Source organism: Cyprinus carpio, chromosome B23 (genome assembly GCF_018340385.1).
Source record: "Cyprinus carpio isolate SPL01 chromosome B23, ASM1834038v1, whole genome shotgun sequence".
Lineage (NCBI taxonomy): Eukaryota > Metazoa > Chordata > Actinopteri > Cypriniformes > Cyprinidae > Cyprinus > Cyprinus carpio.
Genome location: NC_056619.1, coordinates 5,046,080 through 5,072,376, shown reverse-complemented (window position 1 = coordinate 5,072,376; position 26,297 = coordinate 5,046,080). Strand labels below are relative to the sequence as shown.

Below are 26,297 nucleotides of genomic sequence, written 5' to 3'. Positions count from 1 at the left end.
TTTTTTTTTTTTCCTTAGCGCCCGTATCTTATTGTTTGCATTTTGATAATGAAATTTTGATTCTCTAATAGTTATTGCGCTCAGAGCAACCGTGTACTTACGTGGCGTCAAGACAAATACAGTTGGCTACAGCCGTACTGCGTGTCGCGGGCTCGAGTCTTTTCTGTTAAATATAGTGGTAATATTTTTGCTTAACCGGTCATTACTTTCAGTCATATTGATGCAAACAGGAGCTGCCGCTCAAGAATGCTGCCGTGAAACTCGAAACTTATTTTTCTTTTAAACTGGTGTCATAACGAAGTTTTTGCAGTGGCTCAGCTACCGTGTTTCAGTTGCCGCATTTCTCGATTTTCGACCCGCAAAACGTAAACAAAGTTTTCTCATCAGCCGCCCCGTGCACGGAAACCACGCATGGTTCGAGGTTCGGGTCAGCTCGGAACGGATGACTGCAGCACTTAAAGTCACCGTTCAGTGTTGTAGTCGAACATGATTTCAAAAGCCTCTTTGTCACCGTCAGGCTTAAATCATCGCTTTTTCAGCCTGCATAGCTCACAGCCCGGCATTTGTGAGCTCACTCGCAGGTGCACGAGTTCACTGCAGCCGCGTGGCGTTCCTGATTTGGTGAATCAGACCACAAAGCCAGCAAGATCCTCAGCGACTCCATCTTCGCGCGGAGGCCAGGTTGCGTTTGCCGACGAGCACTCAAAGCCGGGGAAGGGCGTAGGCCAGCATGCTGCATCTGCAAAGGCTTGCAGCCTCAGTGAGCCCGCATCTGGCCGTGAGCCAGTCGCCGGGCCACTGTCGCTCCTCTGTCAATGTTTTGCTGAAGTCATGAGCAAAGCAGTTCAGTGATGTGGGGACGGTTGAAGCCTGGTGTTATTGGTCAGAGTTTGTCTTTTTCCTCCAGGATGAGCTGGAAGCTTGTGCCTTTTTGAGTTCAAGAATGCCGCCACTTGGCTACCAGAGCCACAGCTACAGCCTGGGCCCCCGTTACCAGTAGCAACTGAGTCTTCAAACAAGCGCTTTGTTCCTGAATAAAGGCACAGAGAACAGCCTCATCTGGAGGAAAAGGTCATTCAAGACAGAAAATATTCTGCTGGGAATTTTCCCAGCCCGGCCCCCACATGCTGGGATGCCAAAAACGCTCTTCTTTCTCTGTAGCTCGACTGTAGACCTGTGTGTGTTTGGAGGGCGGTCGAGCAAAGATGGGAATAAGCAGCATTGAAATATTTGTGATCTGACAGATGCAGAACTCACCCAAATTGCCCCACCACAGGGTCCCAGCAGGATGTCTACATCAACCCCTTGGGCTAGCATACGGCGGTCTCATCAGTAAACACTGCACCCGAACCTCCGCGCAGGATGGGAATCATGAGGATCTTAACAACTGTGGATCTGATTCCACAAATCAGGAACATACGCCTGCAACCTTTGAAGGTGAGAACCTCATTCACCTGCAGGTGTGAATCCCCTAAGATATAGGTCTCAGACAGACTCAAAAGTCAAAATTCGCCAATAGCAAAAAAACTACGCGAAGGCTGTGCAAGATTATGAAAAAAAGCGATGGTTCAGTTAAGCTCGTTGTCAGGGTTGACATTAAAGGGCTTTAGAGTGAAAACAATCAATCATGATTCCGTTCTAACGCAACAGTTGACTTTAGAGACCTGGGTAGTCAATCCGGTTCCAGTGGCTGACGAGCAGCTCACCTGGTTATTAAAGGCAGAGTCAAGGTTAATTACTTACTGTAACCTGTCAGACGATGCGGTAGTTCCATGCTACAGGTTGCAGCTGATTTTAGGGGAAACTCTGATACTTTACGTTTGCAGGTCAGAAAACATAGATGAGAATCTAAATGCAGCAAGACCTAGGGCTGGGACGGTTTGGGGGGAAAAACACAATTGCTAATTTTCTCACAAAAACTGCAAATATGATTTCAAGTTTAAAAAGAAAAAAATAAGTTTCAGGTTTGCCGGCGCTTGTTCAGAGGGCAGCAGAATATACCACACTATCAATATGACTAGAGAATAATAGTAATATTGGTTAAATATAAAAAAAAATATTACCACTATATTGTTTCACTGAATTTAAGAAAAAAAGATAATTTTATTTTACACGTAACAACTGTAAAGAAGCCAACTAATATTTATGTCTGACTTGACGCGTAATGTGAACACAGTGTTGTCTCTAAACATGCTATTAAAATTAAATTTCATTTAATAAAGTCACAAACTATACAATAAGATACAGGCATTATGGCCCTAAGCCCTACTTATGTAATTGTTCAGCCCTAATGCAAAAAAACTCCCCCGAAACTAAGGCACCGAATTAGTAATCTTATCAGAGGATAATACAAGGTATTGTTTAACACAAACTAAAAGTCTGCACCACACCTGACTCATCCTTTATTACTATTTTTTCCACATTTGGAACAAATGTAAACAAGTCAGTCAAAAACTATACGAATTATATGAATGGTTGAATGTGTTATGTTTGCTTTTAAGATCAAAAGGGCAAAGATCCTGTGACAAATTTAGTTAAGTGCGACTAAGTTTTGAGCAGGTAAAGTATCTTACACAAAGCATGTTAAAAGTACGGTATCCTGATACAAGCCATGTTTTGGATAATAGTGCTTAAATGGCACTACCCAAGGCTAAATATACGTACTGCCTAACATGCTGATGTTTAACTATAGTATAACAATAAAAAATGCACATAAAAGCATGCTATTACCCATGGTACCAAGTCAAAAAAAAACAAGCCAATACCATGCAGCTGCTTTTTTACACCGCTATGCAAGAAAATTGAGAGAGAATCCACCCATCTCTGACTGCAGTGTGCCACGATATGGCACAAAAATATACACTGCACAACTGTATGACTCACTCTTACCAGTGAAAGCAGAAGACAGAGAGAGAAAGGAAGAAGCGAGAGAGAGAGAGAGAGAGAGAGAGAGCGGTGTGTGAGCGAGAAAAGGAAACTGGTAGTTTACTGCCACTACAGTGTGATGCCCATTTTCCACCGGCAGTTCTTCATCAGAAAACACCCCACTTTCTAACTGCCATTGCTTTCTTTTGCATCCTGTGTGCAAGAAATCCCATCGTGCATGTTCTCTATACTCGTATAGAGCAGATGAATAGAGGCACCTACGTCTGCATGAAGTCATGATTTCCTCTGATGTTCACAGCCATGCTGAATAAAGCAAGTGGCTGTGTTAAATATATGCTCTGCTGTGTATAACACTTTCATTACGACATTGCCCATCTGAAACAGCTGAAGCCATCTGTTAAAACTCATAACTTCCCATTTGCCATCGGGACCATCAATGGATTAGCTGGAGCTTATAAAAACACGAAGTCATTAGACAGATGCATGAAGGTGTTTGTGGTTGTTCAGACACTAACAGTTTCAGTAATAAAGGGTGGGAGTCATTTATGCTGATGTCTTTAAGCATCAGCTTTCAGTTGGCAGATAGCACCTTTGTATTTTTGATTTGGTTATGAATATATTGAATGAACACTACTAACATGTATGACTATGTAGGCTGCATTTTAAAGGCATAGTAGCATTCATTTTAAAATAAGGGACAAGACCTTATTCAGGCTATCTGGGTTACAACACAAGGATAAAGCCATCGTATTCAGTTTGTTACTAAAATTTAGATGTTTAATATATGCGCATTTGCCATTGTTGTATTTTATATGGCTGATGTGTTTGGATTAAAAAGATAATAAACCCACGAACTACGATTGTATTATCCTAAGGAGAAATCCGATATTTATTTGTGATAAACTCGGGTAAAACATATCCTTATTCATTTTGTTAATAAAAGTTAAAAGTTTGATAAAGGTGAATTTGTCATTGTACTATTTTACTGTATAGCCTAGATATGTTTTGTTTTTTGTTTTTTTTGTTTTTCATTAATTAATAATAATGAGCCATAAGCATTCGTTTAAATATGGGGAAAATCAAAACCCTTTCATTTATGTGTGTTACAATGAGGGTACATCAGTCTTATCCGTCCCGTTCAGGAAAGTTTTATGTTTAATAAGCGACATTGTCATTGTAGCATTGCTGATGTTGTGTGTGTGTATGTTTTTCATTAAGAGTAATATTGAATCAACCTTAAGCAACTAATTAATTTTGTTTCAAGAATAGGAAAGATCTAACATTAAAGATAAAAAAAAATAAGTGCTACATGCTCTTGTTCCTTGTCTTTGTAGGCTTAGGCTACTTTTTTCAATGAATTTGAATGAATATACAAATTAAGAATTTTTATTATTTTTTTATAATAAATCATTCATTCATTTATTTTTAACACCGCACCCCCAGTAGGGCTGTGCAATTAATCGAATTCGATTGTCATGCGCATCTCGTCAGTAAAGACGGTCCCGTGATTAGTACTAAATCAGCATCACCTGCTTTCAGATGGAGCGGCTTTCACTACACAGAGCCGTAGTTCACTGACAAATTAGGCGATATCACGTTCTAAATCGAATACGATTCATCTGCTGCGATTATGAGGGCGATTTTTGCCTCTGAAAGTAAAACATTCAAATTGGACATAAATTATATTAATATCAAATATCAATATATTGCTGATTTACACTTTATCAGCTAGGAAAACATGAAAAATGCAACAAACAACAATCGAATGCGATTAATTGCACAGCCCTAACCCCCGTGGGCTACACTCCAGGGGGCGCTGCAGTACCCTCAGCACCCCTACTTCCCACGGTGATGCGTTTAGCGTTCGTGAACACCACCAAGACGTAGTTTTAACATAGAGTAGTGGCCCTGGGCATGTGATCAAAAGCGCAAATCTTATTGGCTAGCCTGTTTTATTTGAAGTGCGATGTAAAAGAGATTAGAAAACCTTTCTGTAAAAAAATACAAATAAAAAATATGACACTGATGTCATGCAAATGTTCGTGTTGGTCTGAACCAAAAACCAAACCAAACGTTCACGCCGTGATGTAAACAGGCATTTACTCATGGAACGACAGAACTTCTTCAGCTAATCATACACATAAACGAGACTAATTATTCTGTAAGGGAAAATGGTATTAACAGCCGGCGTTCACACCAAGTACAATAACAGAAACTGTAAGTTTTAATAAGCATTCTAATTCAGCGAGAATAGTGAAGCTCACACCACAACCAAAACAATAACGACAGTAGAATAATATCACTGGAATCACTTTCAGAACAATTTCATTCACCCTGATGAACAATGAAAACATTAACAGCCAATCAGAATCCACTCGACTTTAAAGAGCTTCAGCATTTTTAAGCGACAGACAACTAAACCGCAGTGCACTTACAACAAACATAACGTTATCGAGCTTTGATGTGCATACTAATATAGTTTTCGTTCTCGCTGTAAATGTAAGATTTTTAATTAAAATATCCAAAAACCACTAGAACAGTGTTATATATTTTGCTGACTTGTGTACTTGCATTATCCCAAATGTTTCAACGAAAGTTTAAATCCAGAGAAATAAGCAATTTTAACAAGTGACTCGGACCGTTTCCATAGTGTCATTGTGTCGCCTGCCAATGACGTCATACCCCCTCGATTTCTGGTTTTGTTTTGTAGAAAACATGGAAAAACCAAAGACTCTTTAATATGTTGTGTTGTATGATAAAACAGTGCTGCTTTACTCCACATACTCTCGACCGAAGGATGATTCCACACTCAGTCACAGTGTCATCAAACTACGCCTTTGTCTCTGTTTATTTTGAATACGTGCCCTCCATGGGCGAAAATTACATATTGTGCCATTAAACAGCCCTGAAAACTGGTTTCACACCACCAGAGAAGCTTATAAAACCATTACCAGAAGGGCCAAAATGTCCTCAAGACCACTGCAATCCAACCAGTTTTGGCACATGATGGAACACCAATCTGAGACATGTTTTTTTGGGTAACCAGTGCACTCACAGCATGTCCATCCTCGTGCTCCACCTTATAGCGTCTGGGCAGCGTCTCCACCTCTCTGATGTCATCTATCGTGATGTCATTGGGAAACACGGCAAAGAGTGAGGTCACATACATGATGATGGACTTCTTATCCGGCAACTGCACCGCCACATCTGAGAAACACACAGAGAGAGAATGAATATGAATATGGGTGTGTGCGTGTTTGTGGAGTTGCTCTCTGAGGCCGCTCTGATTAGTTATGGCTCATGTGAACTTGTGTTCAGGAAAAGCCATGTAATCCAATCAAGTCCAGATGATTAGTCTCAGGATCTGGGCTCTGGAATGTGCTGGACACCGATTTGTTGAGTGGCATTGTTTTGTTGGTTTGATTCCCTGCTTCAGGCGTAAACAACAAACTGACATGATCTCCAATCAAGGCCAACATCACGTAAGCTGGAGATAATGGTCAAGAACGCTAACAAAAAGACAATTGTCTGTTAGGGCTGTACAAATAATCAAAATAAAAATAATCAATATCGCGATATGGCCTAGTGTGATTATCAAATTGCGAAGGCTGCGGTTTAATAAAATAAATACATGTGCTGAATGTTTGATAGTGAAGCACGGCTCTGTGTTCATTTACACACATGAGCAGCTCATTATCTGCCATTATAACATGCGTTTGGGAAAGCAACATGTGCAACCATCTTCTCAGACTTTTAATGAGAAACACTCATCAAAGGAAAGGCAAGCTTTAAGGGCTCACAACTGTATTAGTCACCAATGGCTTAATGTTTGAAAGTTAAGATAGAATATTAATACTGTAATTTCACAGCTGTAATGTGAAGTCATCTCTAATGACTGGACTTCGCCGAACGATGGAAGATGTTTATAGCATTCTGCTTCTATTCTGAATTAGAGCAGTTCTAGTGTCACGATGCTTCTTTACCTTCTGGATCCAGGAGTCTCTCAATGTTGAGTTGATCTTTGGCGAATGTGAAAGCGTGGTCCAGCCTCTCCACTGGGGATAGATGAACCACTTCCTCCCAGCTGAACCCCTGAGGCCTGAAACACAATTCACATCAAGAGTCTAAACGGCCGTGTCACACATGCAGCAACAAGCTAACCTGCAGTCATTCACCATCAACGAGATCTGACATGAGCAACAGCGTTCCATGACGAGATTCAGTTCAGGTAGTCACTGTGATTACAGAATGCACTTTTTGACTGTTTCGAAACCGAACCGGTGTGGACCGACAACCACATTTCTGCTGTGTGGTGTGGATGAAGCCCACAGATCTAGAAGATATTCAAGCAGCTCCACATGAATCTACATCTGCAAACTTCTGTCATTCATAGCTACACACCCTTGCGTGTTTCCTTAATAAATATTTGCAGATCTGATAACTCTCCGGGTGCCAATAAGGGTGTAGTACTAAGCTCGGTTTAACACACTTTGTTTAAACCTATTATGAGGATTTCCCCACAAAACCAGAACAGAAAAAGTGGAAAAAGTCTGGATTACATCTGGACCTACGGACTTGTTCTCAATCCCTTCATCCATAAACATTACACATTGCTTACAGAAGATAATAAAGAATTTAGTGATAAAGGTGCAAACATGCATAAAATCCTTGGAGAATTTGTATGATAATAAATTGCAAATCAGCTTTATTTTTTCTATACCTTTAGTTTATATGTTCCACCTAAAGCTTATGAACACAAACTCTCTTGACCTCTGACCCAATCAATACGCTCCAGAGCCTTTCCCTAGAGAGTCCACTGACAGCAGCCTCAACATGCCAGCACTGCGAGTGTGTGTGTGTGTGTGTCACCTGAAGTGGTGTAGGATGGCGTTGAAGGCCAGGCCGTCTGCCCAGCTGGTGGTGAAGTTGAGCACGTTGACGTTGTTATAGTTGCGGTTGCAGTTTCTCACCCAGCTCAGCAAAAATCTTCTCACTGTTGGTCTGCTGAAGACTGGACATCACATCCTTCATGACGTCCTTGACCTGCGCACACACACACACACACACACACACACACACACACAGAGGACTGTTAGACTATATTATTAATGACTAGAGATGCACTGATCACCCGGCCAGGGACCGGAATTAGCCGGTTTTCTGCATGATCGTTTTGACATCACACTTACGGCGACTGATTATATATTTATGTTGTGTCAGATGAGGCTTGCGCAGCCTGAGTGAATGAGAGACTCGGTGCAGAAATCAAAAACATAATGAGTGCAACAGCATACACAGAAAGTTACAGATGCATACTGCGGTAGAAAAAAAAATAAAATACATTTATAATATGATTTAGGTACGCACGAATAAAAATGTTTCCATATGACTGCAATGTGATTTTTATACAATAGTAGTTCAATAAACAAGAAGTTAAAATTAAGTGACTTAAATTTTAGACAAATTATGTTATTGCTCAATCTCGCTGATGAAAATAGTTCGTCAAACCCACAGCAGAACTGTTTTGTGTCTCCGAGCAACACGGCGGTGTTTGTTACTGAATAAATCCATGTTTTTGAATGAATCGAGTGAGTCTATGATTCAGTAACTCATTCATAAAGACATTTGTTATACGTTTGAATAAATCTGCTGAATGAAGGACTAAATGACTCACTCATTTAAACAGACATTTGCTGCCACCCACTGGCTTTTGTTTCATATTTAAAACCATCATGGCATTTCTTATTTGTACATTTAAAAAATATTTAAAACCTCAATCTATAAAAGTCTTTATGCATCTGAAATGTTGCAGTGTAAATGCATTTACAGCACCTCAGCTTCATCAAACAGTCTGTGTAAATACATCTAATGTCATTTCAGATGCAGCTTCTGTGTCTGCTGCAGTGAAAAGATTGAGTTTGTTCAGAATGATTTCATTTGAATGGTAATAGCTCTAACTGAATTAATTGAAACAATGTAAGAATTTGATGTGAAAGATGACACATTTAATAAGGTCAGTGAAAAAATAAATGACCATTTAAGAAACATGGTGGGAAATGACATCTGTTTTGTTATATACAGCAACTCCTTTTCAGTTAATTGTTATTTATATCCCTTTTCTAGTCACGGAGCACTTTATTTTGAGAGTTGTTTAATATAATATTTAGAAAGAAAAACAGAATCGGGAGTTGTAATGTTTATTTATTGGTTTATTTTATTTATTTAATTTATTTTTTGCATTAAAAAATTTTTTTTTGTTTGTATTTGCTGTAATTATAGTTTTTAGAAAGAAAAACAGAATCGGCAAAAATCGGTATCGGCAAGTCACACTTACAAAAAATCGGAATCGGCCAAGAAACTTTTTAGAAACATGATTTTAATAGTGAGAGCACATCAGATGTCCTCACAAAACAGTTTTTGTCATTCACTAGAACCTTAAAAGCAGCAAAACCCATATACATCTTGTGTCTCAGAAATATGTTTGCACATAAAGACAAAAGAATCCAGATTTAAGAGCTTTGTGTGTGTTTTCTGACCCTGCCAGTGCAGTATGATGCAGTGATGCTCCAGATGAGTCTAGAGTGAACTTATGATTACCATCAACAATATCAGTCCCTACCAATATTCACCAGATCCACCTGAAAGAAAAATAAATAAATAAACAAAACCGTAAAAAAAAAACAAGAAAAATATTTAAAATAAATAAATAAATAAATAAATATAAATATAAATATAAATATAAATATATATTTTTTTATCGCATTTCCAGGAGGACAATTAAAGAACAAATGTATTTAAGCTCAAATAATCTGAGACAGTTCTTTAAAAAGGGTTCATTAATAAATGTTTCTGGTTTTACTGGGAAAATTCATCAGTGCGTTTGTTAATCCAGGCAAAGAAGAAAAAATAATGAATAAAAATAAACAAGAAAATTTACAAATTAGGTTACACTAAAATACACTTTACAGGAAGGTTCCATCATTACTTAAGTACACTAATTAAAATGAACTGACAATAAAAATAATTACTTGGTAATATCAGTTAATTTTCAACATTTAATAACATTAAAATGAAAATTTGCATGTTAATATTATTTAATGGACCTGAGGTATCATGAACTAACAATAAACCATTGTATTTTTTATTGCCAATCATTAACAAAGATGACAATTTAGTTTCTTTTGTTCAGTAACAAAAATAATGAATTGCTTATTGCTAGCATGGGGATCTTACTGTAAAACATTACCAAGAAATTATTTTCTCAATCTTTCAAATTGTAATAACTCTCTCCTACCTCCTGAATAGATCTGGAGTTAAAAATAGATCTGAGTCTTGACCTACATTATTTCCAAGTAAACCTTCCAAAATGTTGCATTACAAAGTAAGTGTTTCATACTGTATCACGTCTTGAACGCCGTTGTATTGCTTCCATTAAGGGAATATATAAACCCACAGTTCTTCTAAAGCTGCTACTACTGACTCAGAGAAAAAGAAAGAGGCGTGTGAGAGAGGATTACGGGGCCGCTAACGATGCTGTGTAGCAGATTCTGTGTAAGCACTGGCCTATCTGACTTCAGTGTAGATTAAGCAAAACCCCACCTCCTTACCATCCGCTGCCTTGACTAAAGCTGTCATGTTTGTTTTAGAGTCCAATCCACTGCGTTTAGAGAGCCAGCTCAACCTCAACATAATCAGCGTGTAATATTCAAAGAAGCGCAACCAGTCGAAAAAGCTTGGCGTCACTAAATGTGTGGCTGCATTTCTATGAGAGATCCCTGGAGGTATCATCAAACTCGGAACAGGAGCGATTTGTGTTGGTTGTGTGGTGATCTTTGGGTTTTTTGTTTTTTTTTTTTTTTTTTTTGTTTGTGGTGGTTTGTGTGTGTGTGTGTTTGTTTGTTTGGGTGTTTAGGTGTTTGTGTTTCTGTGTGTGTGTGTGTTTGTTTGTTTCCATGTACGTGTGTGTGTGTGTGTGTGTGTGTGTGTGTGTGTATGTGTTGTGTGTGTGTGTGTGTGTGTTGTGTGTGTTGTGTGTGTTTCAGGTGTGTGTGTGTGTAATAGATAGATAGAAAATAGATAGATAGGAGTGTGTGTGTTTGGGTGTGTGTGTGTGTGTGTGTGTGTGTGTTTGGGTGTGTGTGTGTGTGTGTTTGTGTTTGTGTGTGTGTGTGAGTGAGTGAGAATAAGTGTGTGTGTGTGTGTGTTTGGGGTGTGTGTGTGTGTGTGTGTGTGTGTGTGTGTGTGTATGGTTAGGTGGGGGTAGGTGGTTGTGTGTGTGTGGGAGCAGGTGGTGTGTGTGTGTGTGTGTTTGTGTGTGTGTGTGTGTGTGTTTGTGTGTGTGTGTGTGTGTGTGTTTGGGTGTGTGTGTGTGTGTGTGTGTGTGTGTGTGTTTGGGTGTATGTGTTTGTGTTTGTTTGTGTGTTTATTTGTTAGTTAGTGTGTTTTTGTTTGTTAGATTGTTTTTGTTCGTTCTTTTAAACACATTATTTATATTTTTACTGTAAAAATTTGTGGGCAAAAAATTAACTAACAGCTGCTTTTACCGTGTGTACTCTAGGGCAAAAATTAACTAACAGCTGAGAGCTGATGTACGACAGAGACAATAAAATAAAATAAAATAAAATAAAATCTAAATGTGACATTTATTATTATGGGTTTATGTGAATATTGTTCAGTTAAATAAAATAAAATAAAATAAAATAAAATAAAATAAAATAAAATAAAATAAAATAAAATAAAATAAAATAAAATAAAAATAAAATAAAAATAAAAAATAAAAATAAAATAAGGTAATTGTGATAGCAAATAAGCCCCCAAAACACTGATCTGGAATATGAGGAAACATGCTAAATGCATTGGCCAATATAGCATCTGTGCTTGTGGTTCTGTTTCTAGTCTGTCTGACTCAGGCCATCAAAACCATAAAGACAGAGGACATGTCGAAATGTGGAGACCTTGTCATCAAAACTCCACGCTAATGTCCCTAAAAGACACACAGGAAACTGGGTAAAAAACAGCCAATTTTAATTAAGCCTTGCCTTGTTTTTGCGCTTGTACCGCCCCTAGGCAGAACGTCTGTAAGCTGATTACGTACGGCAAGCAAGAAATTTAAAAATAAATATTCTTCCCGCAGCTGGGAAGCCAGAGAGTCAAGAGCAGCAGCAGCAGGACAACGAGGGAAGTTGAGAAAAGGAAATACAAGATTTCACGGACGAGAGGGGACTCCGCTGTTGTTTTGATTGAAGGAACCTGTGAAGCAACGCGCGGTTTTGTATTTTGTTGTGTAGTTGGGGTACGTTTGTTGAGGGGAGTTGAACTCTGGTAGTTTGGAGCACGAATTACGGCTTTGGAGTATTTATTATGAGGATGAAGAGGACAGAGGGAAAGAGGGGAAAGAGAGTTACGTCTTCCCCAAATGTGTACCAGGACAACCAAAAACAGTGCTAGAGTATTAATCTTGTGTTTCGTCTCTGAACATTGCACCGATGTAGTACCCACATTTCCTTTAGTGAATTAGTGCTGGAGCCAAAGATCAACTTACATTCACAACAGCTTTTAGTCGGCATGGATGTGATGTATTTTTTTGTTTTTTACATTTTCAAAATCAAATCTTACTAAGGCTTACCTGCAGTTAATTGATTAAAACAATCATTAATATTGTGAGTGGAAAAAAAACAATTATTACAATTTAAAATGATATATATTAAGAACTGAATATACTGCGGTCAAAAATATAATGTATTTCTGTGATCTAATAGCTGCAATTGTCCAGCATCATTATACTCCAGTCTTCAAGTGCATTTTGTCACTATGATCTTCAGAAATCATAATTTATTTAATATGCTCGTTTGCCTGGAAACATTGATGAAACATTTCTGATTATTATCAATGATTAAAAAAACATTTGTGCTGTTTGCCGTTTGTCCTCTCTTTTTTCATGAATATCAAAAAAAGAAACAAGCATTTATTAGCAAAATAAAAAATATTTTAATCAACTTTGTCTTTTACTCTCACTTTTGATTCCAATATTAAACACAATCTAGTTGTTAAAATTAAATAATAACTATGATTTGTTATTTCCAAAAAAAATATATAATATTATAAAATAAAGTTTAAAATGCACTAAACTAACCTCCAACCCCCCCCCCCTCCTTCCCCCCTTTTTGACAATTATTCAATATATATCTTGATTTGTATTCGCATTTGCCCCTGAAAAAAAAAATTAACAAGAAAAATATTACTTTTTGAAGGTGATTTGTTTTTTTTTTTTTCCCAATCAGAAAAACAACAAAAAAAAAAAAAAAAAAAAGAAAAGAAAAAAAAAAAAAACAATTTCAACCCAGCCACAAAAAAGTTTTACAAGTTGCCAATTTGCATTTTGTTAATAATTTGATTGCATTTGCAATTTGTTGCAAAACAATTTAAAAATCCCCACACTTTTTTCCACACCGATTTCACTACCCAAAAAGCATATGGAAGACGAATCCAAATTTTGATAAAAAAAAAAGAAGAAGAAAAAAAAGGACAAAGAGCCCTTTTAAAAAGAAAAGCAAAGAAAAAAGGAGGAGACAAGATGGCCAGTTTCAAAAGATCAATCATAATGACTCAAAATCATCATATAAAGGAACAGAAAATGTATTCATAAATACATATTTGTGACTAAAATGAAAAAGTACCCCGGAGACCCCTGGTGGGGGATTTGAACACAAGATCGTTGATAACATTACGAGTACTATAATTCTGTGTAAATACTATAACCATAATCCATTCAGTTTCACAGGTTCTGAATATCCGAAACCATTCACTCCATCAAGAGAATAAATGGCATGCTTACTTCTAAATAAGAGCCTACATCTCCAACCGAGAGGGCCCGTATTGTCTCTTGTTGAGAATTTAGTTGTGAAAACACCTTGCCATAATCAGAGTGTCGCATTTTGAAGAGATTATGAAGCCCACCACAACAGGCCAGCCTCTTGGTTCACCCCTCAAACACATCTGTCGCTCTGTGATGGTAACTCTACTAAATCAGTTGTTTGGGTTGAAGGTCATAAACTATAACACACCAACATTCAGGGACACATTACACTCCGACTCGCCTATTCCAAATACCCTCCCAAACCATCAAACACACACACACACACACGCCCACGCCCACACAGTAGTAAGTTTTCCAGTCAGCCCCTCCAGGGATCGCCGAGGAGTTTTTGCAGTCTTTCAGCGTCAGAGAAACATGTCTTTGGGTATGAACGGCGCCTACGCCACTCTACAACACATAACAGTAAAGTTAAATGCACAGTAAAAATCGTCATCTTTTTCTCATTCGCTTTTACTTAAAGAAAAAAAAAATAAAAAAATCATATATCACATCTAATAAATACAAAATGATAACATTTCACATTTAATCATTTTAAAACAATATTATGTATAGATATATTATATAACAGTAGTCACATTTGAAGTGGATAAAAAAAAAAAGAGAAGAACAGGTATTGTTTTGATTTTAGGACAACTTCGATGAATGGTTTTGATCCACTCCAAATGTTGACTACTGTAATATTATTATTAATAATAGCATATTTAAAGCAATAAGTTTATTAGAAATGCCGTGTAGAGACATTTTTGACTACAAACTAATCACTGAATCAAGTTTTGAACGTGAAAGTGGGAAGTCAACCCAAGAATTGACTTCTTGTTATCTCAGTATATTACCAGGATTAGGGCTGGGCGATATATCGCATGTGTTTGTCACGTGCATTTCGTCAGTAAAGCCTGTTCCCTGATTGCCGCTAAATCGCCATCACCTGCACATGCGATATATCGCCCATAACAAAAATAACCTTAAATAAAAAAAAATCTAAACAATATAACTATAATTAACTAACTCTAACCATCTGCGATAAATGAACCAGGATACATGCATATGCAGCATCTAAATAATAAGATACACGGGTGCAGTGCACAGATTTTTTCGGTATGGTTTTCTCATTCGAGAGAGCCACCTGCGAGATTAGCATTCATGGTGCCTGCACACTGCAAATAGGGGACCCATAAAAAAAAAAATAGTAATAGTACTACTGCCACATAAATAGTTAAAAAACGATGATAATACCATTTTAAACTAATACAATAAGTATTAAAATACAATTATTTTTAGCCACAATTAAAAAAATGCATGTGCAATATTTAAACTGAATTGTTTTGTTGTTCGTTTGTGTCGTTGTCTTCTATTTTGCGTGGGTTGTGCCCACTGCCCGCGCTCAGCGCTGCGCCTCGATGTGAAGAGCATCAGCTGAAGAAATGGCACAGTTCTGTGTTTTGCTATGCAAACAGGCAGCACACTGCTCGAAATTCGTTGATTTCAGTCTCGAATGAAAATCTCTTACACAGTATTTACAGTTACAGTCGAATACTAAAACTGTGCATCTACATGCATGATGGTGCCAATTAACAGCTCTCTCCGTTGTTGCGCTACACAACATGAGTTGTCTGATGCATGTTTTCCTTAACATTCCAAAATTTAAGCTGGTGTTGCTCTCTTCAGCCATAAACTTAAGTTAGAGAGTGATGTACTAAAAGTGACCGAGAGAAGAGCAGCGCTATGTGACCTCATGAAACCAAACACCGCTGCAGCGAAACCAAACAATGCAATATGAACCACAGCCCCCGGAGCGAGTTTCAAAACGCACAAACAACTTCGGAACACTTATTTTAACCCAAATTTTTAAATAGAACTTTTTTTCTATCGTGAATATATATTACTGAGAATGTTATTCCTGCCTGCTATGTTCCAGCATCATTACTCCAGTTCTTCAACTGGCACATGATCATATAGAACATCATTCTTGAAGTATGCCTGATTTGTAACCATAAACCTGCCTCTTGACAAAACATTTGTTATGTCCAAGCCTGCAAAACAGTGTGACCTAGACCAATATTTGTTTTTTTTTGAGGAAACCACTTGATGCATTTTTAATACTTCAAAAAAAAAATCTATACTTTTTTCCACCATTACCAATGCCCTCTTGACCAGTCACTCTTTGATCAATTTAAATGCATCCTGTGATTGGTCATAGGAAGTGTATTCATTTGAACAGATAAATCCATGAATTTAATAAAATGATACTTTTAAGAATAGCTTGTGTTCTTCTATATTTCCTTTATAAGACGCAAGAATGTGGAGCTGTGTTGTTAGCTACAGTCTCCTCTGTATGCCATGCCCTAACAAGCACTTCAGCATTGACTTGTTTTATCACAATACACTGTCGAGGAACCTTGAGTGCATCAGTGCTCAGAAGAAATCAAACAGTTTGAGATCTCTGGCAGAACGCTCTCTGAGATCAGCCATCGAGATGAGCAGTACAGTCCAGAAGTTCAGCAGGAGCTCTGTCAGGCACATGTTACCTTGGAGGAAACTACTTGGCGCGTTGATCGGGGACCAGCTTCGCTGTGTGAAGGGTTTTTTTTCTGTAACGGCATCATGTTCATCTGAAAAAGCGAGAGAGAGTAGGGTAGAGTATAGGTAAGCAAGAGAAAGGCAATAGGTACTTAAAAGCGTTCATGTGTGAATGAGAAACACTGCTGAGATACTGCAGACACTTTACTCACTTCCACAAACTAAAAAACAAAGAGTTAATTTAATCCGAATTAAATGGCCACCTACATCTTCTGTGTACAATTTAATTCAGGGACAAATCCTCAGTAACCAAATGGGTGTTGATTCTTAATTTACTAATTGCAATTAGATTAGTCCCAATACTGGACCGCAAGATTCACAAACCTCTCGATCACAAAAAGATGATGATATTGAAGAATTTTGGTAACCCAAACATAGGTTGAACATTTCATGAGTAAATGAATATATTATAGAAGTCAATGGCTCGTCCAGCATCTTCCTTGGTTACAAAACATTGTCTTTCACATTGAGCAGAGAAGCTCAAACCATGCCATGTTTTCACAATGTTCATTTTTTGGAGAATTATTGCGACTTTAAATGTTATGGATAATTGTGTGTATAATGCTCTCTCAGTGTCTTACTCATACACGCTGCTTAATGTACATCCCAGCTCCAAACAGTCCTGCACTTTTTCCAGCTCTGCCCAGAGGTCCGCCGTAGGCGTCTGGCCTCTATTAACTAGAGGCCTTTAAAAGCGTGTTACTCATTGACCAGACATCTTTAAAATGAATAGAAACCTTTGAGGTATTAAGTCAAGCCTAAGGAAACCAATACAGTAGAACCTTACTTCCGTAACTGCTAAATCAAAACACTAGGAAGGCGACCCGAATCTATCCAATACAGCAATCAAGAGTCAAAACATTATAGCCATTAATGACTAAACCAAATGTATACTGCATGTCCATATAATCCCTATTTGAATCCACACCGAGCATGTGCTGTGATCCTAGATTACCGAGGGACAAAGCAGTCCCCCCCACACACACCTTTACACACACAAAAATCACTGGTAACCAGTCAGTGACACTAAAGAGCAGGATCAAAGGTTAGATTCCACCAATATGCCGGCGTCACTAGCTGCTCTTTGAGCAGTGAGTGGTCGAGTGAGTGAGTGGAGCTGAAGTGGAGGAGGATAGAGACATGGTGAGGCCTCCAGGTGTCGTAGTGGTGTGTCTGTGTGTGTGTGTGTGTGTGTGTGTAAGCGTTGATGTGCGTACGTGCCGTGCCAGTGCGTGCGTTTTTGGGCCAGGTGCCGTTGTGTGTGCTGTGTGATGCCGCTGTGTCGTGTGTGGTAGATATGAGGCGCCAGGAGTAAAGCCAGGAATGCCGCTGCCAGTCCCAACAGAAATGAGCGAATTGCTAAAATGATGAACGAAACGCATCTCTGACACACAGGGAAAGAACTGATAAGTCATAGGTCCCTATCAATCATGCCAGATTAATCCACTTTGCACTCATCTTTACAACACTCCTGCAGCAACCTTGCGAATGTGTTGAATACTCATTAAATATAATTCAAAATCATCAGTAAAAAGCTCTTTATTGGGAAAGAAATATAGAATCATCAGAAAATAAAGGAAAATAAAGACTGGTTAAAACTACCATTACATTTTTTTTTGGCATTCGCAACATATTTCATGAACTATTCCTTAAACATATGCATCAAAACTGTGGTGACATTACTGTAATGTAGAAATGTTAATATTAATAAAATAAAAATCTCCATTCGTCAAAAATACCAGATATGTATATATATAAAAACTACTAGCTATAAGTACTTGAAAAAGTACTCATGATTGCATAACTTCGTGCTGACCACCAACACTAGCCCCCTAAACAGTATACTTTGTGCTTGTGGCGATGAAAAAGTGTTTTCTGAGATCTCACTCTTCAGCACCCCACCATATCCGATTCACAATAGTCAGAAGACGCCAGCCAGAGATGAAACAAACACATCCTGCCTCTATGCAACTCTCTATCACACTAACAAGAAACACTTGCCCGTTTACTCTAAACCACTGACATTCCTCGAGCTGACTCGCAGCACTGGCTTCTTACAAACGCTGTGTGCTGCCTGTGGGATGATGTGTTATGCACAGCTGCCCATCAAGATACAGCTGCTCCATGACTGCACTGCTGAAGGAACATTCTAGCCCTATGCTGCCAACATGCAGCCAGAACAGAATCACAGCACACTAACTCGGGTCCTTTAGTGATCCAGAGAAAGGCCCTGAGCGCCCAAAGTTCACCAAAGACCAGCACAACACTGCTCAGCATGCCGAACGAAGCTGTCTCTGTGATTAGTGAACAGGGCCCCTCAATGATTTATAAACAAAATGAGAAGTGAGCACCCCCCCACCAAACAATTCCCACAGAATTAGAATGAAGGGAAAGCGACCCGAGACGTACCCCATCGGCAAAACCAGTGTGCTAATGATTTTACTAAACCATTCAGTAAGTTATAAGTTCCTGTGGCCCATTCACATTTACATAGCTAGATAAGATGTGCTGGTTTGTGTGGTTTTGATCAACATCTTATACAGCCGACCTGCTTATATGAGATATATTGGGACAGGCCGAATCATTCCATAATGCCATAAAATCTCCCAAAATTTGAGGGTAGTGGTTACCTCTACCCGTGTGCCAACTCCACTGCCCGGAGCCTTGTACGAACATTGAAGGCCCCCAGAGGGATCGCCTCGAAAAGTTCAAGAAAAAAACCCATTTATAGAACAGTGAATTCTAAAAAGAACCCCCCACAGTCATAATCTAATTTACAAACACAATCAAACAACAACTTTCATGTACTTCTCGGATCGGAGTTGCGTTTGATGGAGAAAGTGGAAAACTCCAGTCCACTTACTGAATCTAAACTGTACACAAAATGACTCAGAAAGCATCTTAATTATGACAAATGGCAACTTTCAGAATCATCGACATATTGAACCGCCCCACATTTACATGTCCAATACTATTAAGAATTCTGCCACTCGAATCGCCCTCGAGATAAAAATACACTATAGCTACAGCTATAATGAGACGTCAGCCTAATCAACAAACACAGAGGTCCTTGCATGATAAATCTCTTAACACGGTACAATAGGCCCAAACAATGCTCCGATAACGCGCCAAAGAAACGTTCCATCTCGTTCTGTTATCTCTCACAACAAATTCCATCCACATATTTGACCTTTAGAGCCTTGTTTTGGCTTGTAAGCAGTGCTTGATCTGCCCTGCAAGATCTTCTCTCCGCATTCAGTATGAAGGGACTTTCACTCTTAAAGTGAAGCCAATGTTATGTACGAGGGATAATAATTGTTAGGCCAGAAGCAAACTGTTTAAAAGTTAAAATAGTCTCACTGAAGGATTTCGTTTCTTACAATAATCCGAGTTTGGCTTCATTAAGACGGGTTAACTGACATGAGCATGGAGCGGTTGCTGGCTTATTGCTGCTGTTTTTATCAGTTTAAAGAGAGTTCGGACTCTCATTCTGACGGCACCCATTCACTGCAGATCTATCCATTATGTCAGCAAGTGCATCGCAATCGCCTACATTTCTCCAAATCTGATGTAAAGAAGAAACAAATCATTACATACTTGGATAATACAGGCGGGATAAATTCATATGGTCAGCCCAAATTTCATTTTTAGGCCGTGATGAATATCCTTTAAAAACATTTATAATAAAATGGCACCAATCTCGTGATTTAAAACTTCAGTAGCACAAAAGGCCAAAATGCATGTTTGAGTTGCTTTAGCTTTGATCATGTCTTGCACTCGAGATGTTTAAACTGGTCCATTTCAAGGAGATCAGTTCAACAATTGGTTTGCCCATACACTTAAAAATATTCAAACGATATTCTGTGGCCGACATCAAAAAATGTTAAATATTGCACTGTATACTATATTATTATAACCGGTGGAAAACGCAATTTGGTTATTTTTTTACCAGAGACGTTACTACATTTGACTCGTAGCTAAGCCAGTAAAAATCTTTCCTGGTTAGAATGGCCCACTCCAAGCCTATATTTAATGACAACAAAAGCATTACAAAGTATTATACACAACAAACCATCAAAGCCAAATACATCACTAAATATCTGATTCTTGAACACCAAGCCCCACGACCCCCTCACGAACACAACCAACACTACAGGTACACACACACACAGCTGTAAACAGCAGTACCGAGAGGAAATACAGCACACATAACTCCTGAGTTCACACCTCTTGTGTAGACACAGGAGAGTCATACACCCAACAGATGATGGAGGGAAAAGAAACTTCACATTCCCTGTCCTTCTCTATGGCCCTCAGCATATAGTAAAGGAGTGAACAGAGAGAGTAAGACGAAACACGATGCGTCGTCGACGAGCTTTGACGAGCGGGAGGGGCAAGGTTCGAGGGAGGGAGGGAGGGAGGTGGCCGCACTGGGCTATGTTATGTTGTGCTCCACTGGTAGAATAGAAGACCACACATCGTCCTCTGTGGAGTGCCATCCCAGACATGCATAAGTGCGATGAGAAATAGGACGACTCTGGTGCCGGTCACCCACGACAAACCATATGCCAGCCAGTTCACCCGTGACGACCCCAAAGAGTATGTGATGGAAGGAAGTTTTGAACTATAAAATTTCTTTAAAGAATAAATTAGAAAGGTTAACTATTTTTGATAAAAGTAATTTACTAATACATTAAATCATAAAATTAGTATTTTAAATAAACTTTTATATATACAGAGGTACTATAATTAGTACAAACAAGGCAAGCCTCCACTGTAACTTTACTAAGGGTCGCTGTGTGGAACCAGCATGTTTACCTAATAAAAACTGCTGACTTTTAACTTTTAATGTCAGAATTAGTAATATTGTGTAGTTATTATTGGTAATATCGATATCTTTCTAATATCGCATATTTTTTTCGATAATATCGAGACACTACTCTCCATTATATATAATATATATAGGGCTACTATGCGCTGCGCACACACACACACACACACACACACACACACACTCTTTAAAAACCCAAAAAAAAGAAAAGAAATATTAATATTAGACTTCACTTCTCGCGATTATACTTTTATATTGCACATGATGGCTTTACTATGTACAATGACCTCTGCATAAAACTTGAAGCCACAGCCTAACAACACCACTTAAAACACGACCAATAACTCACTAGCGCCACGACACTCAGTGTGGTATCAATGATACTCACAGTCATATACACAATAATTACTCACAACATCATCCAACAAACTCAACTTATCATCACACCTCTTACACATCACAACACACAGCTGACATCTGAGGTCTAGCCCAGGATCTTTTATTATTTTGTTTGTAGCATTTTACAAGTCTTCAGAATTTAAACCGTGTGCAGCCGAAAACGGCATAATCAATCTTTCTGAAAATTTGTTGCACAATTTTGTTTGTTTTGTGACTCAGGATTATTTTTGTTATTGTAAAATTTTTGGAGTGTTGCCATCGTACCTAGAATTTTTCTCAGGAGACAAAGGAAATAAACTTATTCCTCTGTTTTCGAAAAAAGTCTGCCGTTAAATTCCTCCACTGCAAGCCACTTACTCATGTTCGTAACGTTTCACGCCATCCATAGAGGAGGCAAAATGACGAGCGATGGGAGATATTTTACAACGAGCGAAAACAATGCATAAGGAACTTCAGAGGATGTCCGAGAAGACGTGCATGCTTGACTGCCATGCAAGGCATGCTGGATAGTAAACAGAGAAGCTGTGGCTCAGGGTTTACTCTAAAACCGCAAGCGTGTTTGTCAATCAAAAGCCAATCACATACTGTCAGAGTCAAGCCCACCAGACATCTAAAAGAACACACGCCAAGATATAAAAACCAAACACACTGCATGGACAATCATCAAAAATCAGATCAAACTTATCCTGTGTTTCATTTTTGCCACAAATATGAACATCATTTTTTTCAAAAAAAAAAATTTTTTTTTCTTTTTTTTTTTATACACCCCCCCCCCACCCCTTTACGTAAGCAAACAATTGTTCCTTGAGATGGAGTAATGAAGAGACTACAGCTGTGCTTCAAAACCTTGCTTGTCAACCCATCTAGACAAACACTTTTGGGCACACGTTGCCCGGCGAACTTGGTCACAAAACCTAGCGCTCTGCCAACCAAGAACATTGTAGCAATAGCCTACATATATCCACCTACTGGACAGGACTTCTGTGCAACAACCTGACGATCCTACACAGATGTCTGACGCTTAGAGTCAAAAAGAATCCGAAATAAGCATCTCAGCATTTAGCAAGTGTCAACAGAAAGTGGTCCCAGTGGACAGTGGTTTTGGGTGGAACTCTGCCCAACAAAATTAAGAAACGGCCCACCTTCATACATTAAAACCACAAAAAAAAAACAAAAAAAAAAACAGCATAAATGGCACTTTTGGCCATTACAGACCACTCGCACTCTTCCGGCCCACATGGTAGCATGCTTGTCCTACCTTATTTCAGCAACTCCACAAGCGGCCCAAAAAAAAAGCTATTTAGACAAATCTTGGAAACTCTAATAGACTCAAAACAAAACATCCAACAAATATACCCAAAAAAACTCAATAAAAAAAAACACAAAAAAAACCATAAAATAAATTCTTACACCATTATAACATATTACAAATAATCAACTATTAATCATTAAAACCATTAAAAAATGGCTTTCTGTAGCGTGTTTTGGGACATATTCCATTAGGAATTATTGGTTTTAACAAGCCACCAATAGGAAGGCGACCAATTACCAATACAGACCAACAGGAACCATTACAACCAATACAATGCTCCCATTAGAACCAGTAAAACCATTACAAATTTCAAAGTTTATTTTGGGTTTTTTTTTCAGCAGGAAAGAAAAAAAAAAAAAAACATAGGCACAAAACTAGCAAGCTAGTATTTTAACAAGTTGTCTAGCAAGGAAATTCATCAGGCACAAAAACTAGCAAGATAGTAACCTTAAAAAACCTAGCAAGCTAGCATTTTTAGCAAGTTGTCTAGCAAGAACGCAGCACAAAACTAACAAGTGAGTAACCTCAACAAAGCCTAGCAAGCTAGCATTTTAACAAGTTGTCTCAGCAAGAAAGCTTCATAGGCAACAAAAACTATAGTAACTTAAAAAAAAAAAAAAACTTTGCAGGCTAAACAATTTCAGTGAGTCAGCTAACTAGAAAGTAGGCACAAACCTAGCAAGCTAGCTAGTAAACCTCAAGTATACCCAAAATAGTATCATGGTTAAGTCATTATTGCTATTACATAGCGCACTGTTTGTTTATTATTATTGGTGTTGAAAAAGTAGCTTGATGACTAGTTATCTTCCATAATTTCTGATTTTAGTTATTGGTATCAGCAAAATCCACTATGGGTTGACCTGTAATCATATGAATATATATAAGATTATATATATAGTATATTTATAATCTATATATTATATATCTTATATATATATATATTATATATATATATATATATATATATATAAAAAAAGTCTCAAAACCTAGCGAGCTGCCTATCTAAACAGCATTTTTGTAACATTATTGTACGAAATGGTGTTGCATCACAGGTGCAAACATGCATTTAAAAACATTGCCACCTAAACATGATTTTAAGTGTCCCAGGTGTAGGCTAAAACACAGCTTGTGTGTTTTCCACTGCTTTCTCGAACCCTAGAGCACCATCTGTTGCGCGCTCCTATCGGACTCGAGTGACTCATTAGGGTTTGGGCTGGGCAGAGTAAATATCCCGGACTCGGCGAGGGGTCTGAAAACCTACATGGCCTATGGATTCATTTGTTGACTCTGTTCTCCTCTGAGGTCAGGATGTTGTTACAAACAACTAAAACAACACACAGAGAAAAACAGGAACAGAAAGGACTGCAGAAGGTTGATTACGCTTTCGTTTTTCACTTTCCTCTAGTGATATGAAGGACACTGGGAGGGTTCTTTCTCACATGAGTGACATCCTTTACTTGTGTTGAGAAAATTGTGGGCTGGTTGTGTGTATTTATATTTTAAGCAACAGGAATTGACAAACAATGTCAACTACTATTTAACTCTTAAGTGCACAAATTTTCAAAATATGTGTAAATAAATACATTTATTTAAAATATTGTATTAAAAAACTATGAGTTATAATACTTACATTAGTTATAAATTATTTTTTGATTATAACGTGCATTTTTTTGCACAGATTGTGCTTTTTTGACTCTCAAAGTGCCGGTTGCCATTTGGATAACATTTTATGAGTCTACCAAGAAACCACACTTTCAACTAAAAATCTTTACTGTTTCTACTGAAGAAAAGAAGTCACCAACATCTTTGAACGCCTGAGGGGTCCCCCGTAATTTAAACAGCAAATTTTCATTTTTGAGTGAACTACCCCTTTAAAAACAGCTGATACAGTGACAAATTAGACTTTAACAGTGAACTATCATTGTGAACCTGAACTTGTCACATTTTGGAGGGATATAAAGAGGGCGTAGTCTGTGTGATCAGGGTAAAGGTTAAAGTGGACACCCCATGTTGCCAGCATGCACTGCTCCACACCCTGTTCCATGATCAGTGCATCTGAAATTCACCATGTTCCTCTTTCTTCACTCTGCTGTTTAGAGTCTGACTCAGAGACCTTAACACAAAACTGTCTTCATAGTGTAAAAATAACAGCCATTTAGGGTTGCTGCGGTGAGGAAAATTTCCCCACCGCGTTAATCAACGTGTGACAACACCGGTAAACAGTGTTGCCCAACTTGGTGGACTTTGTCACTAGATTTAGCGTCTTTTCAGACCCCTTTAGGGACTATTTTTCCAAAAAGCGACTAGTGACAAATCTAGCGACTTTTTGGACAAACCTTAGCGACTCTCTAAATGTCATCAGTACTGTCCTGCGTGAGCACGAGGTCTTGCTTCCCCGCTGCAGACACACCCCTCTGAGCATCTGCTCTGTTCAGTGAGTGACTGATGAAAGACGAGCAGCGCATTCCATTGAGCTAACAGCAGCTGACAGTGAATGAACTGCGCACATGCACGCTGTGTTGCCATGGACCAATCATTTACCAGCTTCTTTGTATTAAATTTGAAAAATTATTTTGACCATTTATTCTTGTCATGCGCTTATTATATTATCATATAATATATATATATATATATATATATATATATATATATCTATATATATCTATAGTATATTAATATAATATACTCATATTAAAACGGCTTGTTAGCATGGATTAGGGGAAGAAAAAAAAAGCTTAACAGCTTTGAAGTGCTGACATTACACATAATGCAAATACAACGTGATGACGTCATCAGTGTGCTAATGACACATGACGTCAATTAACGACATTTAGCTACTTTTCAAGCAGAATTTAGCTACTTTCCATTGAAAATAGTTGCCAACACTGCCGGTAATACCGGTATCACTGGGGGTGGGGGGGGGGGGGGGGGGGGGTGGTTCTTCTTATAAATTAAGCTTATTAATGCGTGCACGTTATACTTTCAAATTAGCGGCAATTGGCAATTCGGCATCAATTGCTTGAATGAAAAAAAAAAAAAAAGAAAAAAAAACTGATATTAAACACAGAACTTTTATTAACATAACGAATAAAATACCACCATGCATAGGCTGAAAAAAACTGAAAATCGGCAAACTGTGGACCCAAACAAATAAGAACCATAGAACGTTTATTGCCTAGCCTATATTAGAACATTTTTAAAACGAATAGAAAGATAAAATAGGCCTAAATAAATTACACAAAGTTTAAATAAGATAAAACCAAATAAATAAGAAACGAATATAAAAGAAAAACTTCCGAAATGACCTTAGACTACTTAAATGACAAGTCAGCACTCTAAAAAAAATAAAAATACTATAAATTGCCATTTATTAACAGTGCTTGTCCATTCCGTGTCAATGAAATGGAAAAGTCAGT

General features: G+C 38.1%; 1 pseudogene; it reads right to left on the bottom strand.

The window, feature by feature from the left end:
- LOC122142023 overlaps window positions 1-7,944 on the bottom strand; it is a 14,158-nt pseudogene extending 6,214 nt beyond the window's left edge.
- Between the last annotated feature and the right edge of the window lie 18,353 nt (window positions 7,945-26,297).